The sequence below is a fragment of the Megascapheus bottae genome, chromosome 19 (assembly GCF_031878675.1).
Source record: "Megascapheus bottae isolate mThoBot1 chromosome 19, mThoBot2.hap1, whole genome shotgun sequence".
NCBI classification, from domain to species: Eukaryota; Metazoa; Chordata; class Mammalia; order Rodentia; family Geomyidae; genus Megascapheus; species Megascapheus bottae.
This window is the reverse complement of record NC_143527.1, coordinates 47,138,919-47,152,571: the sequence shown is the minus strand read 5'-3', so window position 1 is coordinate 47,152,571 and position 13,653 is coordinate 47,138,919. Positions and strand designations below refer to the sequence as shown.

General features: G+C 42.4%; 1 long non-coding RNA gene across 1 annotated transcript; it reads left to right on the top strand.

The window, feature by feature from the left end:
• The first annotated feature begins 9,278 nt into the window (after positions 1–9,278).
• Positions 9,279–9,709, top strand: LOC150049982 (uncharacterized). The gene is made up of 2 exons (XR_016538905.1): positions 9,279–9,448; positions 9,550–9,709. It is a non-coding gene; the product is annotated as an uncharacterized LOC150049982 (long non-coding RNA).
• Positions 9,710–13,653: the final 3,944 nt, after the last annotated feature.

Genomic DNA, 13,653 nt, shown 5'->3' with positions numbered 1-13,653 from the left:
AAAAAGATATTATAAACAAAACAAAATTGTTTTAGCTTTAGTGACTTTGAAAGTGTAGGAAAACTGAAGCCTCCCACAGGAACCCACAAAAGGGAACAGAATCTAAAACTTGCCCTAGTTCTTTCCCCCACAACCATCTTTTATTTTGTCATGGTACTGGATTTTAACTCAGGGCCTGGCCATGCTCCCTTAGCCTTTATACTGAAGGCTGGTGCTCTACCACTTAGGTTACAGGTCCATTTCCAGTTTTTGCTGGCTAATTGAACATAAAAGTCTCCAGACTTGCCAGGTGCTAGTGGCCCATGCCTATAATCCTAGCTACTCAGGAGGCTGAGATCCGAGGATTGATTTTCAAAGCCAGCCTGGGCAAGAAAGTCTGTAAGACTATTATCTCCAATTAACCACTCCCAAAGCAGAAGTAGCACTGTGGCTCAAAGTGGTAGAGCACTAGCTTTGAACTGAAGAGCTCAAGGACAGCACCCAGGTTCAGAGTTCAAGTCCCACGATCAATATAAACAAAAGTCTCCAGAGATTTTCTGCATAGGCTTGGTTTTATAATCTTTAACTCAGCCTCCTGAGTAGGTGGGATTAAAGGCATGAGCCACTGATGCTCAGCTTCCTAATTCTTAATTCTGCCCAATACTGGCCCCATTAATTTGATATTTGATTTTGATCCTCCAGAATAAATGGTTGACTGAGTCTGAGTTGCCCTCTCCTTTTCTTAGCAAAGAGTTTCCTTCCAACTGCTTATCCTCTGCTTCCTATAAACCATCACTGGAGACTGATTTGGGCAGAGTTGCAAATCAGAATATCTCTTCCTACAAGATGGCAGTGGTTTGTTTAGGGAACCACTGAGGAAATTTCGTTTCCCAACAACTTCTGAGGAGTAAAAATTAAATGTAATTTTTATTGGTGATTCTTCATTGTTGGCAGGATTGTAGTTTGCCAAATTTTAACTACCTAAATGAACAAATTAAATGAATACATATTGTACATAAAGGGCTTCACACACACACACACACACAGTAGTGTGAGACTACTGGCAAAGTCATGTGCCAAGAGAGGGTTCTATAAAGAATGCGGAAGAATCCAAAGCTCTTTCAGTGTCTGGGTTCATGCTATTATTTGTATATTGTAATAATGCTCCTCCACATCTGCCAGGAAGCTTCTCCCCTGACTTTTCCAATCATGCAGAACTTAATGAATTTTCAAAGGGAAAATGACTTCCATTGTTGCATGGGGAGCCCTTTGTTTATAGTTAGGCTTGCAAAAAAGAATCTGGAATTATTTATTGGTAATTTGCATGTTACTACATAACAGATGGCCAACAAGAGAACATTGGTTTTTGCAACTTAAAAAATGGTTGGATTTCAAATACCTAATGTGGAGAGAAAAACATGGTTGATAGAAAGCCCTGTGAGCAATGCCACAATGGCCAGGCCTAACAAATTCCTTGAATCTGTCCACAAGCTGCTTAATAGCCGAGAAGTCCTGTTTCAGCGGCTGCTGGGGGCTTCAAGCCTTACCACCTGCCTTTGTAAATCCGTGTGCATGAGTCTCTGGGATACCTGTGTGAGATAACAAAACACCAGCGAGGTGCTCAGAGCTGTGTCTCCCAAACAACAACCACAGCAACACGCGTCCCTCAGTTCTATGGATGTGCTGCTTTGAAGGTCTTAAAGCTAACTAGAGAGGGAAGCAAAGGAAGGAGGGGTGGAAAGAGAATCAGCATACAAGGTTCTGGGTGTGACAGTAGCTGCCCGGCCTTTCTTGGTAGAGGAGCTCTCTCCAAAGACTCTCACACCGAGACATGTCATGTGGTGATGACCCCACTGCTGTTTAGTGACAGTGATGTCCCATGCAAAAAGAGATGATGTTCCATGACATCGCCCCATTTGTTAGGAAATGGAAAGACTTAGAAAAGATCATAGTAAGTGAAGTAAGCCAGACTCAAAGGAACATAGGCTCGATGGTTTCCTTCATTTGTCATAATCAGTAGAAACCTTGGGCTCTCCTAGCAGAGATTTGCAATAGAGCAAAACCTTGATACAAAAGGCCATATAGTAGGACGTTAAATGAAAGGATCTCTAGGATATAGAAACATAAGCCATATAATGAATGATTATTGTCCTTAATGTACTATGTGATCTCTCATCTCTTTTGCTGTCCCTTGGTTATCTCATATTGTTACAGTATCTCACTTTGTTATCTGATATATCGGATATATGCATATTTGGTTATTTGAAATTGGATAGGGAAGGGGGGAAACAAGATGAGGGGTGGGGGGGGGAGGGAAATGGGGACCAAGACAGGCGGAAGGGTATCAATGTATGGGAATTAATGCACCTTCTATCTGGAAAATATCATGTAATCCTTCTATTAATTACAATAAAAAATATACAAAAAAAGAAAAAAAAAAGAGATGATGTTCCAATTGGGGGACATTTGCTGAGTGCACAGCTCTAGGGGAGGAATTAGTGTGGAGGATGGTGCCTGGAGGAGACTACCTGATTCTCAAGACATGTCATTCATCCCTCAGCATCCATTGGGGACTGTTTGCGGAGTCCAAAGATGCTGGGTTGTAATGCTAGAAAAGGCCCTGACTCTCTAGCTGTCATGAAACACTCCTACAGCCCTTTTAAAATGCTTTCTAGGTGGGCAACAGTCTTCTGTGTCCCTGCCTTTACCCCTCCCCTTTGGGAGGCCAGAGAACTGGCTGTCTGGGAGAATTATGGAGAGAGTGGAGGGTGAGGTCATGGGAAGATTTCAGAAGAGCCTAACCAATCCTCAGTCTCAGAGTAAGGATGACAGAGTGAGACAAACTGTTCCTTTGAGTTAGGACCTCTTTGAGGGCTTAGCCACTACTCAGCAAGCTGGATTACACTTTTTCAGAAGAGAGACTGAGCAATACTGGTTTAAGAGCCTGAAATTGTCAGCGGCTGGCAGGAAGCCCATTAGAGCTTCTTTTAGGTTACAGCATTTCAAATGCCAAAATGAAAAGATCTAATGGTAAGTGAGAATCCTTCCAGGCCCGCCTCTTTTCTAGAAGGAGTTTAAGTGGGAGTTAGTCTCCTTGAAACTGCTGGAATTTGTGCCCCAAACCGTCCTTTTAACTTAGTGCCTTCTAAAGCTTCTATTTCTTTCATAATAACTTACCAACATATCTATAGAGTGTTTTTAGTGCCTAAAATCTTTCCTATCTATTGTTTCACTGTACTTCCATTTTAAGTTCTTTTCCAGTGTACATGTGTAAAAGTATCATCAAATGAAATAGTTAAAAGCATCAGAATATCAATAGAAAGAATGTTGGAATAGTCTATTTTTCTATGAGGAAGAAAGAGCGGGAGGGAGGGAGGGAAAAGATGAACAAAAAAGAAAGTGAGAGGAATGAAGGAAAGAAGGAAGGAAGGAGGGAAGGAAGGAGGGAGGGAGAGAGGAAGGAAGGGGAAGGAGAGGGGGAGAGAATTGAAAGAAAAAGAAGAAAGTGACCCCTTGACCCCAGCCAAAGGGCTTTCTCTTCAGAGGAAACTGAAAGGGGATGATCTCTTCAGAGGAGACAGTAACTCCATGGTGAGTTCATATTGCACATGAGGAGCTAGGGCTTGGTGGAAGTAGCTGATCACTTAAATGTGTCTTTGAGGACGTATCTTATCCTAGATCCTTCCTTTTACTCTCACTCCTGCTTTCTTTCTGGTTCCTGGTTGCCATGAGGTGATTGGCCTCTCTGTCGGGCTCTGTCAGTTGATTGACCATGCTGTTCAGCTTCACCTGAGGCTTACACCAATGGAGGCAGCCAACATAGACAAAAACATTTGAAACCATGAGTCAGAATAACCCTTCCTTTGCTTGTTTCTATCAGCTACTGTGTCCCAGTGGAAATGTTTGGAGGGAGAGGAAAGGAGGAAGAGAGGAAAGAGGGAATAGAGGAAAAGAGAAAAAGAGGGAAGGAGGATAGGAAAGAAGGGAGGAAGAGAGGAAAAGGAGGAAAATGACCCAGGGAGGAAGGAAGGAGGAAGGGGGGAAGGAAGAAAAGAAGAACGGAAGGAAGGAAGGAAGGAAGGAAGGAAAGAAGGAAGAAAGGAAGGAAGGAAGGAAAAAGAGAAAGAAGGAAGGAAGGGACAGAGGGAAGGAGGGATGGAGGGAGGGAGGGAAGGAAGGAAGGAAGGAAGGAAAGAAGGTAGGAAGGAAGGAGAAATATAAAAGATGGGAAAGTAAGGCCATTCATTGGGATGTGCTTTCTGAGTTGTTCATTAAGTGGAAAAGGTAATTACCGGGGAAGACCTGCAAGCTGGAGTATGACTGGCTAAGCTTATTCTCACTTTACTGATGATACAAAAGTCACAAATAAGATAACTTGCCGGAGCTCACCATGTCCCTACAAGTTCAATGATACTGAAACATTACAACCCAGATCCTTATACCCTGAGAAACTATTTTCACTCCTTTTAGAGAATGCCTCCAGGTATTTGTTTTGATGAGAGGGTCAGGAAATGTAAGGGAAGCCATTCACCAGGGTATCTGGGCCCAGAGAGAGTGTGTGGTTCTGCCCATGAGGGCTTCAGGTTCATTGATGCAGCAGTGACACCAACTCAGCACTTAGTTTGGTGCATGCTTCAAGCAAGAGTACATGGGAGAGAGGAATAATGGAGGGCGGAGAGTTGGAATGGGGGTAGGAGAGGAGGGGAAGGGAGGAAAGAAGTGAGGAAAGAAGAAGAACAAGAAAAGAGACAGAGAACAAGTGTAGAAGAGTCAGAGAGAGAGGGAGGAGGATGAGAAAGAGAGGGAGGAAGGGAATAAAAGGAGACATCTTGGTCTTGCCACCATGTTCCTCCCCACTTCTCATTTGCTTCCCAATTTCTTCTTTAGCATGCCCACTTAAGGTGACTTTCACCAGGTTTCCTGGCTGTTGGTGTCACACTCTTCGTTATGACTTCCACTTGTGGCCACCCTCAGGTCCTCTGGACACATAGGTCCCCAGCAGCTGTTACAGCCAGTTCCCTGCTAGGTTAGAGCTGGTCCTTTCCCCATTCTCCCAGAGTTCCCAAATGAGGTCTGACAGATTTGCCAATAGTTAGGGAACTCCACTGAGTGGGAGGCCGAGTGGGGGCTGGGCACTGAGCATGGCTGGCTAGTTTTGTCCCTCATTGTCACTTCTGGTAAACAGAAGGAAGCCTGGCTCAGCCCAGAGGGAATTTAAACTCTTTGCTCAAATGGAGGTTCAGGGATTATCTGTGGATTTCCTTTATTTGTTCCCTTTCCTCCTTTGCCACAGCTAATCCAAATTTGATGGGAAGGAAGGCCTGGTTGTTTCTGAAACCCCACAGAGTCCTTTGTGATGTGGGGTCCTAGGCTATAAACAGGCCTCGGGTCTCAAAGCTCTGTCCTCCCACTTGTTGCATTGTGTTTCTGTCTTTCCCTAGGCCAGCTCTCAATGAGTTTTGACCAGAAGATGGTCTCAGCAGGCTCACAGCTTCTACAGCTCAGACCAGGCTTGCATGATCCACAGTTTCATTCCTGTCTTTTGACTGGTTGATTGGAGTAAAGTGTCTCCTGGACTTTTCTGTCTGGGCTGGCTTTGAACCTTGATCTTCTCATCTCAGCCTCCTGACGCTAGGATTCTGGACCTGCTCACTGGTAACTGTTGTGTTGGACCATTCTGTAAACCTCTCCTCTTGAATGAAGAGCTGTCTGTAAGTAATTATGCTTCACTTGATCCTTGCAGAACAAAAAAGTGACCCTGGAGAGGAAGAAGTCTTAGAGTGAATGTTATTAACAATACTGCATTGGGGGTTCAAAATAGCTAAAATAGGGGATTGTGGATATACTCTCCATAAAAAATGGTACAAGATTAGCCAGGAATGGTGGCTCACTTTTACACCAAGGAAAACTGTTACTATTCAATAGAAAATTAGTGCAAAACGGGTTGGGGGCAAGGCTCAAGTAGTAGTGTTTGACTTAGCAAGTACAAGGAACTGAGTTCAAACTCCAGTACTAAAAAAATAAAGAATTGGCAAGCCAAGCACTGGTAGCTTACAACTGTAATCCTGGTCAGTCAAGAAGCTGAGATCTGAGGACTGTGATTCAAAGCTAGTCTAGGAAGGAAAGTCTGTGAGATTCTTTTTTTTAAAATTGTAATGTATAGAGGGGTTACAGTTATACTCGCCAGATAGTAGGTACATTACTTCTCACACATTGATATCCTTCTCGTGATTTTTGTCCCCGTTTCCCTCCCACCACCCAAAGTCTGTGAGATTCTTATCTCTGATTATGCACCAAAAAGCTGGAAATGGAGTTGTGCTTCAAATGACAGGACATTAGCCATGAGCAAAAAAGCTAAATAGTAATTCACAGGCCAAATTCAAGCCACAGTCTTAGCGTGCGCGCGCACGCGTGCACGTGCACACACACACACACACACACACACACACACACACCTGAAAAAAGGAATGGTAAAGATGTTAAGGAGGTGGATATGCCAATTGCTTTGATTTCACCATTACAAATAAATACTTTTTAAATGAATACGTGGAACAAAACATCACAGTATTCCTCATAAATTAAAATGGATAAATGTAGAAAAGAGAAAATGATCTTGGGGGCTTGTGAGCTGGGAGAAGGGCCACATTCACATCCTGTTCCAGAAATCTGCAGGCCACTCCATTTAAAAGTCCCCTCAAAAACTCTCTCAAAAATCTTTACTTTGGCAGATGGACAATAACTTGTTAAGAAAAATATCTGTATGGAGGCAGAGGAGAATCCTGTTTCCATTTTCCTCTAGCATTTTTTTTTAAAGTTGGTCTGACTTTGTGGAGCATGATTCTTACCAGGCTCTGCATGAATTACTGTTAGGTAGGTTACATAAACTCTTTTTGAAGTGATCAAGAAATCAAAAGGTAAACATTAACATGAAAAAAGATGTTTTGTTAGAAACTAGAAAGTTAAGACACTATCATTCAAGAGTAAACAACTAGAAACCTGTCATCCTACCTCTCAGGAAGTTGAAATAAGAGGATCATGGTTTGAAGCCAGCCTGCTAGCCCGAACAGGAGTGTCTGTGGGACCCTTATTCCAAAATAATTAGCAAAAAATTGAAAGTAGAGGTATGGCTCAAGCGGTAGAGAACCAGACTTTAGCAAAAAGGCTCATAGACAGTGCCTAAACCCTGAGTTCGAGCCCCAATACTGGTACATACACACATGAAAGCCTCTAATTATGGTATAATTCAAGGCTAATTTAATGGAATCAGTACTGCCAAAAAATAGAAATTATTTCCTACTAACACATAGAAAACACTGTGGATCACATCAGCTCATCAGTTGGACATGGATTCTCTGTCTCAGCTCTCAGAGATGAAGTCAGTTGATTCTGGGGCAGTGTCCGGCTTTATGTTAAGAAGGTTCTAGACTCTTAAGAACTGAGCTTCTAACAACTTCATTGCTTTTCATTTGGTTCTGGACTTGAAAATTCTAAGAATGAAAATAATATATTTATATATATGTGTGTATATATATATGCATGTTTTTGAAACCAACCTTTTCAGAGCTTATATTAAAATTAGCTTAGGAGAAATTGAGTTGTAATTACAGGTACAAATGTGTATGCCTGGAGAATCCATTGGTAGGTTTCAAATATAAATAAATAAATGCTCTTTAGCTGAATTATATAAAGTTTTGTGTCTTCCAATTCCCAAATACCAGGCTGTATTTCTTCAGGGAACAATTGGAAGAATAATTTGAGGCTTCAGTAAAGCTTCTAGCCTGTGAAGAATGTGAAAGAAATATTTAACAAGTGATTTCTTTTTCCAGTTCATGGACCTCAAGTGTTTACAGTCCTTAAAATCTGTAATTCTTTAGTTGCATATGGTGCACATGGAAGAATATGACATCCCATTCTTCAGGGCTGCTTTGAGCTGGGAAAGATACAGGTTTGAGTTATTTCCTATGAGTACAGCTTGCATTTAAATGTCTTCCAAAGGTCGGTGCACTGAAGGCGTGGCTCCTGCCTGTGTTGCTATCCGGAAGTGGTAAGATATTCAGAAGGTGGGACTTAATAGAAGGAAGTTAGGTCACTAGCATAAGAAAAAGCATCTTTTCTGCCCAAGTGGTTCACTTCCTTACGGTTGATCTTAGGAGGATGGCTTTTCTGAAGAGTTCCTGCTTTGGTCAGGTAGCGTGGCCCTTGTTAATTACATTTTTTAGTTACATACATCCTTTTCCTGACTACCTGCATTAAGGCATCTTGTTGAAAACTCCTTGAATTTTAGTTGGATCCTGTTCATTGAAGCCACATCCTTTTGCACACTGTGAACCTGAGCTCAGCCAATGTGAGCGGAGGCATGGGGCCTGCTGGGTTAAGGAATAAAAAAGAAGCAGCCTGCCTGCTCTGAGTGCTTGTTTGCCAAATATTTGGCCAATGGTGCACCCTTCTGCGGAAGTAAACTTTGCCTTGCCAAGGTTCTTTTGAGTTGATTATCTCGAGTGTTTTGTCACAGCAGTAGAAAAGTAGCTAATAGACGTATCGATGCTTTTCTGTATGCCATGCAAACGTTTAGAAGAATTGGTACACACCACACATTATACAGATTGCTGATGGCAATTGAACTAGAGCAGCTTCACATATCTCTTTGCATGTAATTTACCCTTCCCCCATCCCTAAAAAATTCCTGTGCCCAAAGCAGGTCCTGAATGTGGTGGTGTAGGAGAGGTGGCGCCTAAAACATTAAAGGCATCATTAAAAACACTGTGAGGAGATGAGATAGTTCTTGCGAGTCTCCTGGTTCTTGTGGCAGGCTCATTATAAAGGAGCAAGCGTTATATTGCTTAGCACTTTGGTTTCCTGTCTGCTAAATGTGATCTTTTTTTTTCCATCCACTCTTACCATTTGGCCATGAGACCTTCACCAAGTAGATAGATGCGTATCCATGACTTGAATCTCCAGAACTAGGAGCTAAGTGAGCATCTTTTTGTTAAAAAAGTTGTCCAACTGTGGATATTTTGTTCAGGTACAGAAAAATGGACCCGTATAACACATCATATCTGAATACCACTCACTTGACATAAGACCCCAAGGAAAGACCTTGCACATTTTCCATAATATGTAAAAACAATGAAATCATTGCTTATCACTTCCTGTTTCCCCTCCCCAAGAATTCCAGGATAATGTCAGATATTGGGACCCTTAATCAAATGGGGTTGGGTGGAAGGTTATGGACTTACCCAAGAGGCCTGGCAGTAGACCACACAGGAAAACAATTTCTTTACTATTTTTCTATGCAGAAAATCAGGGCTGACATTAGGATTTCAATGAAGATTATCAGCCATTGAGGACTGAAATCTAATTTCTACATGTGACTGACACTTGCTTGGCATACATCACACCAATTTCCACCAGTCTTCAATTTGTCAGGAAGTGAAAAAGAAATGAACTCTCAGTGGTACTGAACTGACATGTAAGTTGGCCAGAGAAGAAAAATGTTATAAAAAAATTAATGCATGTATTTCTTCTAAGAGACAGAAATATAGGAAATCTCAATCCTTAAATGTTTTACAGATAGACCTTATGAGTCAGCCACCATCCATCACAGACCCATCGACTTTTTGTTTGGTGATTGAAAGGTAGAAATGATTCATTCTTAGCTGAAACTACACTTGGTTCTATCTCATCAATGTCCATAGATTTGACCAACTGTATATAAAAAGATATGTGAGTATGTGTTTGTGTGTGCTGAATATGTACAGTCCCTTTTCTTACGATTATTCCCTAAACAACAGCATGATGCCATCTACGGGAACAGACTTGATGAATCCAAAACACTGAGTCACACAGAAGAACAAATCCAAGTCAGAAACAACCACATCCAACTCATGCCTTTACTCCTTGTATTCCATATGTTCCCCAAAGGATGCCATCTAGAGGTACAGATTCATTTTCTCTGCCCATTAAAGGATGTTTAAAGGAAATAGAACAAGTTTACTTGGAAGTGAAAGGAAAGCCATGAAAGTAGTAAGACTCTCCCAAGAGAGGGTCCCAAAGAGAAATGACCTCCTATTACAGGGCAATTTTCACAAGAGCTTCTCTCAGATCTCCTCTCCTGGGCTTACAAGTACTTGACAGCTGTGCATGTTCTGCCCTGGATGGGTACCTAGAGTATCATGGGAAGAAAAGTGATCACACCGGAGCCTGAGGCACTATGGTAACAAAATACACCATGGTGGGACATGTTATCTGTCTCGGGTTATGTTTGCCACTGTCATTTCTGTCTATGTAGCAGTTCCCTCTTTCTTTCCCTAAGTATAACAATAATTTACATAGAATTGTATAGGAAAATTACAAACTGTCTGGAGATAAAATATACACAAGACTGGGCAGAAATACTACATTTGCATAAGGGGCTGAACCTTCCAGAGGTTTTGAGATTCATGGGGTATTCTGGAATCAGTCTTCCTCATATATGGTAGGATGACTATACTGTCACTAAATGGGAGGTATCTTTTGGACAGCAAGTTCCAGCAGATATGTTTGTATCCTTCCTGTTGGCACTTTCTCTTACAAATGCTGATTCAGGGTGTCATAATTTGACTTTCCATATTCCTTGGCTTCCCTTCTTCTCCAAGGAATTTTTCTTTACCTTCTCTGGTACAACTCATCAACCCTCAAGTCCTGTATTTCTTACGTCCACATGGGTGAATAAAAACCCAATCAACCTGACTTCCTCTTTTCCTGTCCCTCATCTTAGGATAAACAGTCCTTCTCCTTCTGTTGGCTTATTTAATAGCTTTCTAACTAATCCTTCTGATCTCAGTCATCCTTTGCACCATTATAGGAGAAAAGCTCCCAAGAACAGAAGCATCCAGATTAGGTCAGTATATTCCAGGAGAAAGGTCTGTCATTATCTGGCCTTTTTTGCCTAAGTCCAGGCTTTGCATATGGATGAACAAGTTGAAAATACCCCCATCAGCTGGGCGCCGGTGGCTCATTCCTAGCTATTTAGGAAGCTGAGATCTGAGGATCATGGGTCAAAGCCAGCCCAGACACAAAAGTCCATGAGACTCTTATCTCCTGTTAACCACCAGAAAACCAGAAGTGGCGCTGTGGCTCAAGGGGTAGGGGGCTAGCCTTGAGCTAAAGAGCTCAGGGACAGTGCCCAGGCCCAGAGGTCAAGCTCCACGACCAATAAAAAAAAAGAAAAGAAAAGAAAGAGAAAAGGAAATAACCCCATTAAGTTCAGCAAGGATGTTTACTAGAACTAGCATATCTACAAAAGCAAACTGGTAGCTGGCAAAAACTGAAGAGAAAAAAGATAGCTACCCTGGAAAAGAAAGAAAAACACGCATTGCATTTCCTGAGTGCTTCATTCCTGGAAATAAAAGCAGAGATGCTTTGCAACAGACCAAAACCTCTTGAAAGACAACGTGCACAGACGCATGGCCTCTTCAGCATCCCCAGCCTAGAATCCTGTCAGCTTTCAGCCCTCAGTAGGGAAGGGAGAGTCAGTAACTTCCTAGAATCTGCTTGCTAAGGAGTAGAAGACAAACAAACAAGCCTGAGGGTCTCAGGCACAGCATGTCTTGACAGGGACATGGCCAGGATGAGTTCTGCTCCACCAGAACCCAGAATTCACCACTGGGTTTTGTGACTTTGCTCTATGTCTCCTCGGTTGAGTTTAAGTGTGGTTTCACATTGGAGCTATTAAGCCTTCTACGTTTCAGATCATTTGTGCTTACTCACATAAAGACCTCTCAATTGTTTTCAGTATTTTCACTCATCTACAACAAATGAAATTTGAGGATCTCCTATGGAAATGTCTTGTCCAACTGCACAGAGCCGACAAAAAGAGACATAGGAAAACAGAGACCACCGTTTCTGAATCCTACTTTATACAGCGTATGTCCAAGTTCGATGTAGCTGCTTTACATGGCAGAAAATCTAGACAGCAAATGGTTTGATGAATGATTTATGCTTTGTTATTAAAAAACTCGGGACTGAGAGGAGAATAGTCATACCCAAGCCCACAAGTTTTGACCTCAGTACATAGGATGATGTGGGCTGTTAGAAGATATGGAATTTTCCAAGGTAGGAAGCCCTTTGGGTAGCCCAAATGGGAGAAGCCAGGCTTCATCCCAAAATGAAGACTGTGGGCTTCCTCCAGTCCCCCCCCAGAACAAGGAAGGCAGCTGGTTTGCCTTGTGGGTGAAGTTCCAGCTCTAGGCCATAGCAGCATGTGGAACAACTGCCCTTCTCTCATGGAACTCAAATTACTGGAATGACATTAGACTCGACCAAGCATCCAGACTTCATAAACAGCCTGAAGGCCACAAGCAGAGCTGCTTTCTAAAGCTGGCTTTCTACTCATGATTTGAAACAGCTCATGTTGGTCCTTTTATCTTGTCGTGATGATTTATTTTCCTGTTTGGTTCTTCTGGGACAGCCTGAGGCAGCACATGATGCACAGGGTGTGGTGGCAGGCAAAGAGCTGTTGCCCAGCTAGGGCCAGTGGGGATTGTCTGTTGCCAGGAGAAGGAAGAGCACAGTGGGTGGGGGCTCAGCCTCTGGTCTGGAGCCAAGCTCAAGGATCCCTGGATCTTGGCTCCCCTTACTGAAGAAGCACTCGCCAGTGGCTTAACTATTCAGACCTTCGTTTTTCTTTACCTGGAGTACAGAAGCACCTATTTGCTTGTCTCCTATATTGGCTCCCATGATGCACCATGGCTCTCTGTTGCCTGTCTTCAGCTCACAGTCATACACATGTGTGTGCATACATACATTTCGGGGAAAACTAGTTGATCCAAGAGCACTACAAATGAAATGTCAGAACTTCAGTCAGTCATGTTTGGCAATGTTTAGAGTGCAGGGGACAGTTCCTTGATGTTTTTATACAGGAGGAGTTCAAGTAATGATAATAAAGGCTACAGAACCAAACTCTACAAAGGTTTCTATGGCCTCCCAGTTAGTTGCAACGTTTACAGATTGAAATCAAAGCCCTCACGTTTACCTCAGAATTTCAAGTGCTGGCCTACTGCCTATTTTTGTTCAGATTGTGAGTTATAGATCACTTTTACTTTTTTAAGAAAATGCTTTGGGAGGGGAAACAAGAATATTATATACTGTGCAAATGTGATATCAAGTTCATTGTCAGTGTTCCTAAATGGTTTCTATCAGTGCACACTGTGGTCTGTGGCTTCTTTTCATTGTAAAAGCTATAGATCTGGGTTGGACAGAGACTGTCATATGTCTTCCCAGACAAAGATATTTACTCTCTGCTCGATGGGAGATGTTTGTAAGTCTATTGCTTCCACTGGCAAGCTACGTAATTTGTCTAGATCTCAGTGTTCACATCTAGATAATAGGAAAAAAAGGCATGCTGTATTAGACTCCTCACTAGATTAAATACCTGAGATAAATCAATTCAAAGAATGAAGGATGTGTATTTGGGCTTAGGTGGCAGAGATTTATGTGGGTCATTGGTTGTCGCCTTCCTTGCTTTTGGGCCTCCAGTGAGGCAAAGCATCATGGGAGGAACATGCAGAGACAGGGTGAGAGACAGACAGACAGACAGACAGACAGACAGACAGACACACACACACACACACACACACACACACACACACACACAAAGAGAAGATGCTGAGATCCTGATGTCTCTTTCAAAGGAAT